Here is a 6,000-nt window from a genome sequence, read left to right as displayed (position 1 = left end):
AATTGTTGTAATTTAATTGTCTCTAATTGGAATCTGATTTTCTTGTTCCAGTCACAGTCTCATCTGTTCAGGGACTGTGGTAGTCCATTGAATTTGCATAGACTTTGATTTCAAATGAAACTTTTTGGATAATTTTTCATTTTGTATTCTTAGTTAAATCCATGTTTCTTATGTTTTTTATTTCTAAGGAACACGATTCTCCAGCTAATTTTTTTTTCCATAAACTGAATCAACTATAAAGATCATTTGATATTAAGTCCTTCAAAACAATTTTTGAGCAAGAAAAATGCTTTCTTTTGCAAAAAGCACTTACGTTTATGACAGAGTTCTAGGTTTTGAATCTCCAGTGGAGAAATAAAACACTTTTTCCCTGTCTTTCCTTTGGCTAGATTAACCAGGCCTTGATCTCCCCTCTGACAGCACCTGGCTAGAGCCAAATATTGTAGTCTGCTTTCTTTTCCTTTCTTTCCTTCCCAACATATGAGGTGAGGGCACGTTACTCACTCATGCTACTCACACTACCACAGTTCCTGCTAGCTGTTAATATGAAATCGTACTGCTCTCAAGGGAGACTTGTTCTACATGTGTTTTTCCAAAGACCAGTAAAAATTCTTCCCCTCCCTAGTCTTACAGTTTTTCTGTACAACCACGGTTTATCTTTACCTAGGTTATTCTGCCCTTCCTGCATACACATCTTTCAAAGTGGGCAACACAAAGACCTCCTAGCACCAGCTCTCAATCTTTTGAGTTCATTCACCCCTATTTCTTATAAGACTGCAGAACAGTTCTCCCTCAATACCCTCAATTTACATATAAAAGCTGATCAGCCCTGCTGCAGAATATGCAAACGGCAGAAGCAGTCTCATGCTGCCCAGTCACTGTTCCCCTCTAAAGGCCCATTTACAGTGCGATTATTCTCATTCCCCCTGCTGAAACATGACATGCACTTGTGAGTCTATAAAAGGGTACAATAATGCAACACTAAATTAGATTCAACGATGAAAACATCCAGAATATTCTTTCCACTCTAGTACCTTTCACTTTCAACCTTTTAAGTTAAGAAGTAATTTTTCTCTGGCCGCCTTCATGTATATAGGTATGCATATGCTTGCTGTGCACACACAGGAAAACAATGGAATTTTGCAAACAGGCAGATCCAAGTCTAACTAAGGCCTAGAGTAAAAGGATAAATAAAATATCTATTTTTATAGGGGCTATCTGATCACTATGTATAATTTAAAGGGGACTATTTGGATTATTTTCAAATATTTCACTTAAAGAAACCTATATTTTTATCAAAGTAGTTTTGCAGATCCTCTAGATATGCACACTGGTACCCTTTAGGTCTGAAGCAGTCAGGGTAGAGTAGAGGGGGAGGAGAACCTGTCTCGACCTACTGACCACACCCCTTCTAATACACCCCAGGATGCCATTGGCCTTCTTGGCCGCGAGGGCACGTTCTGGCTCATGGTCATCCTGCTGTCCACAAAAAGTCCTGTTTCAAACCAGGAAGGCAAACCTGAGAACCTGTTTTTTTTGTTTCTCGCTCAAAGATTTTGGGTTACCAGTTGTTCTGTGATGGTTTATTTAAAGGCCTTTTCTGCTCAATGTGCCTTTCTAGACTACTGTGCTTGCAATAAAAACTGGGGTGGGGGTGGGGGTGGGGGGAGGTAAAAGCAGAAGCATAAATTTAGACATTACAGAAAAAGCTAATCTAAGGAAAATTCAACACCTAAATATGTAGATATACAGAGCTGTGCTTTTGTAGTCAAGAAATGGCAGAAGAGAAATACTTTAGCTAGCATTTGAAAAACTTTATGCACTTCCAAAAAGATCCATGTAAAAAAAACCCCCAAAGATTAAAGCTGTTAAATTTGTATAAAATGAATTGGATTAACCCTTGGAAAAATTATAATCAGATTACTATGTCAGTGAATCAGAATTTCCTCTTTGGGGTGATAGGAGGGAAAGATCACCTTGAAAAACCAGAGAATTTTACAGCTCTTCCTCATTTATTAAGACAGCAGAGAGAACTGAAGCGACAGCTCAGTCTAACAGAAGCAAACTAGTTTATTCCCCTCTTTTACAGCTAGTAGGATGTAATGCAGTGTCTACTGGTGAACTGAATCACTTTATATGGCTCTTACATACTTAGCTTAATAGACAGCATGCGTTAGATATCAAATCTTCTCTGTGTTGTAATACCACAAAAAAGGGAAATAATATGCAACTTACTCTTCCATTCTTGCCTTATAAATATTATCAGCCAACAAAATGACCCACAACTGCTTTCCTGGGTTTCTTCATCCATCAAATACCATGACAATACATTCAGCGCTTTATCACAATATGCATAACTAACATAATTTCTTCACAGAAAATGACATTTCCAGTTCTTATTCCCATTTAAAACAATAATCTTGAAAATACACATCAGCCACAATAATATAATTCCTGTCAGCATTGATTCTTTAGTACAATTCAGCATCAGTGACCCTAGCTAAGTTGTGGAAAGAAAAGAGAGCTATTTGATTTTTTTCCGTTTTTTCATTTTTTCTTTTTTTCTTTTTTTTCTTTCCAGATAGAATACTGTATGACAAAGCCCCGGAAGAGCCTGGGGGAGCAATTATCACCACATTTCTTGCACTTACTGTTTTTTCCCCCACTGTTCCTTTCACACTACTCTGCCTGTTTATTTTGTTATTTAATAAGCTTTCCGGACAAGAAGCATGTCTTTTTTCCTGGACTGGAAAATACTTCAGCACTGCAGGTATTATTGCAACATACAATTACCATTATCAGTAATGAAATCTTATTTAATAACAGTAATCTGTAGAGGCTGATGAACTTGTGGAACTACAGTTAGAGCATTTTTCAAAATATACAAAATCAAATAAAGAGGTGTAATTTGTCTCAGTAAAAGTGAGTCATTTTTATCCAAATTGTGCAGTTGCGAATTTTACTTGGTTTTAATCTTACAAGATCCTAGTACCCGTCTGTTCTGACCCTGTAATATTTTGGTGTTGTTGACTCTAAAGAGCTTTTCCAACTATCTTCCATCTTCAAAGAGGGGAAAAGAAAGATTTCAGATGTTGTTTGATGGCATTATTTTTGTAGGAAAACTTTTTCCATTCTTACAGATGTTGCATAAAACATGAATGCATTCTTTCCACTTCTAGTATCTTATATTCAAGAGCACTTTAGAAATTCAGCTCTCCTTTATTTTATTATGTATTAAAATGTTTGATTTGCTCAAATATGTTCTCTTTTATGCAGGTTAGTGTGTGCACTGATGAAACTTAATTTCTTCCATCCTGTGGGGACTTTTAGAACAATTCAATTAGAAAATGTAAATGAGGTCACTTTTTCTGAAGGGCTCATATAGGAAGGGAAGAAAATTCATGGCATTATTGGAACAGTATAAGTTGACTGGCTTTGAGCTTGCAAACTGATACATCTATACAATACCTTCAAACAGATTTTCTGGTAATAGCTTCATTATGACTAAGAATGGAGCTATTCAATCCTAAGAATGGAGCTATTATAGACTACCGTTAAGTTTAAATGCAGTTCACTTGCTTATTATGGCATTGTCCAAATGATCATAGAATCATAGAATCATTTAGATTGCAAAAGATCCTTAAGATCATAGGGTCCAACTGTTAACCTAAGAGACCAACCAGATTAGACAAGACTACGGCAAAAAACTATTGGGAGCTTTGAGGTTGTTGTGAAATTTTATGGAGTATCTATAGCCTAAACCTCAAACAGATTCTCGGTTTACCAGAGACTTCTTTCACGTTTCACAGCTGGAAGGAATATAAGTATTTACCTAAAATTTGTTTGTTTCCAAATACTCCATATTGAAGATACACTACAGAAGAGTGCTGTTTATCTCATTAAGATCAGGGAAAGAGAAGATTTGCCTCAGAGCAGCCCTAGTTCTACAAATTATTTTTCTTTTTATGCAGGGGGTACATTTCTATGTTTGGTTTTTCTTGATACCAAATGATGCCACTACAAGTTGGCAGGCTGTGGCAGGCGGGTGGGTATTTATTTGGATACAAAATGTATCACACAATGCAGCAATGTTGCCCACAAAGCAGCACTCAGAAGACTAATTTAATGCTTGGTATGATTACTGCTATCATGAAAATGGTTCCTTTGAATAGCTCTGCTCCATGTTCCTTGTGATTTATACTGTATTGTTATGACTTTCAAATCAGTATTTTTTGCATATATTTTATAGCCAGAAAATTCTGAAATTCAGTAACCTGTTCAGTTCACAAATTGTAAGCATTAGACAGTTCTTTCAATCTACACATTTGCTACCAAGGTCACTCAGATTTTTTTGTATGAAGTGTTTTTTCTCTGCCTATATTGTTAATCTCTTTCTGTTGACAAATTACAATATCTCCTCTGGTTTATTCTTAATGTCAACAATAATACCTATAGATTTTGTCATCATCCAAATTACCACAGTCCACACGCCAAAAATTCACACCATAGAACTCAATTTTGCATACTAATGCACATATTCACAGGCACATTCATCCACCTGGCCCCTATAGTAGGAAGAATCATTCAATAGCTCAGAGTGCTTACCTAGAAGACCCATTTTTTCCTCTTCAAGACAGGAGTCAATAATACCTCCTAGGAAGTCAAGGAGAGATCTAGGATAGACTGAATCCAGACTATAGGATTCCTCTGAGTAAGGATTTTACGACTTTCCAGTGAATTTGTTCCACTTTCTGCAAAATGAAACAAACCCTGGGTTCCGCATGCTTTTCCTATGGCTACTTGTACATTTCATGTAAGATACGAGTCTACTTAAAGATATCAAAAGAAGTCTACCTCCACTATACGGAAACACATCAGTGATTACAACAACAAGTATAGGGAATAAATCTAAGTGTTTCTATCCTAACCAGCTGAATTAAGCTTTTAATTCACCCTACCTATAAGATTTTTTATTTTTTATTTTTTATTTTTAATGCAGTTTGACTTTTATTCTGAAGTGCTTAATCTTTTGTAGAGACACACATTAAAAACCTAGGATTTTCACTCAGAGTTCTGGGTTTTACCCTAGAATCAGGTGACTTCTGAAGTTAAATTTGGCAATCCTTGGCTTATGTCCCCAAAGTCCCTGTTAGAATCTAATCCAAAGTGCTTGACAAGAAGATAAAAGCATGAAATCTGTCTTCTAAAATCCACACCACATTACCAGTGCATGCAAGCTCTTTTTATTCTGTATATGACTATAGCACTCTCAGGTAGAGTGTTCTAGCTAAAAGGTAATAAACTAAATAAGGTTGCCTTCCTTGGGAAGATAAGATCACTTAAACCCCACTTAACATTATAGTAATCTTAACAGTAAAGTTTCTCAATGAGAAAATTTCATAGGAAGTCTGACTCCTGTATTTCTGAAGAAAAGGTATATTTTCCTAAATATTTTCTACTTCTACCAGTCTTCATAAACTGCATATACATTCTTCCTGTGAAAAAAAAATCAAATCTAATTATTTGACCTTTATAGCTAGATTCAGTTAAAAAAAGTCAAAGTAAAAAAACCACAACAAAATAAACCAAGTAATAACAAAGAAGTAAGAAGAGAAGTAAAGTAATATTATTCTGAAACATTCGGGACTAATATAATAATTTACTTGGGCTGTCAGCAGGCTAGCTAAGCCCAGAAAAAAAGGTTAATGTCTATCCATTAGAATTTTTTTTTTATCCTCTTTGTTCTTTTGCTGTGTGGTGGAGAGCTGGCCTTTTCCTTCAATGAACCAACAGAAAAGAGAAGGTATTCCAAACAATGGGGTCCAAACTTGATCACTTTTTGCACTATGAAGGTGAAGCCAGATTCATTTGTGTTACCATTGTCCAAAAAAAGACATCAGTGTTATGAAACTGCAGATACAGTGAGAGGCCTAAAAGTCTCTAAGTTGATGTGTAAAGCTAGAGATCTGAAAAAGTCCCCATTTTAGAAAAAAGTTTCTG

Source organism: Leptosomus discolor, chromosome 4 (genome assembly GCF_034619465.1).
Source record: "Leptosomus discolor isolate bLepDis1 chromosome 4, bLepDis1.hap2, whole genome shotgun sequence".
In the NCBI taxonomy this organism is placed as follows: Eukaryota; Metazoa; Chordata; class Aves; order Leptosomiformes; family Leptosomidae; genus Leptosomus; species Leptosomus discolor.
Note: the sequence above shows the minus strand (reverse complement) of the source record.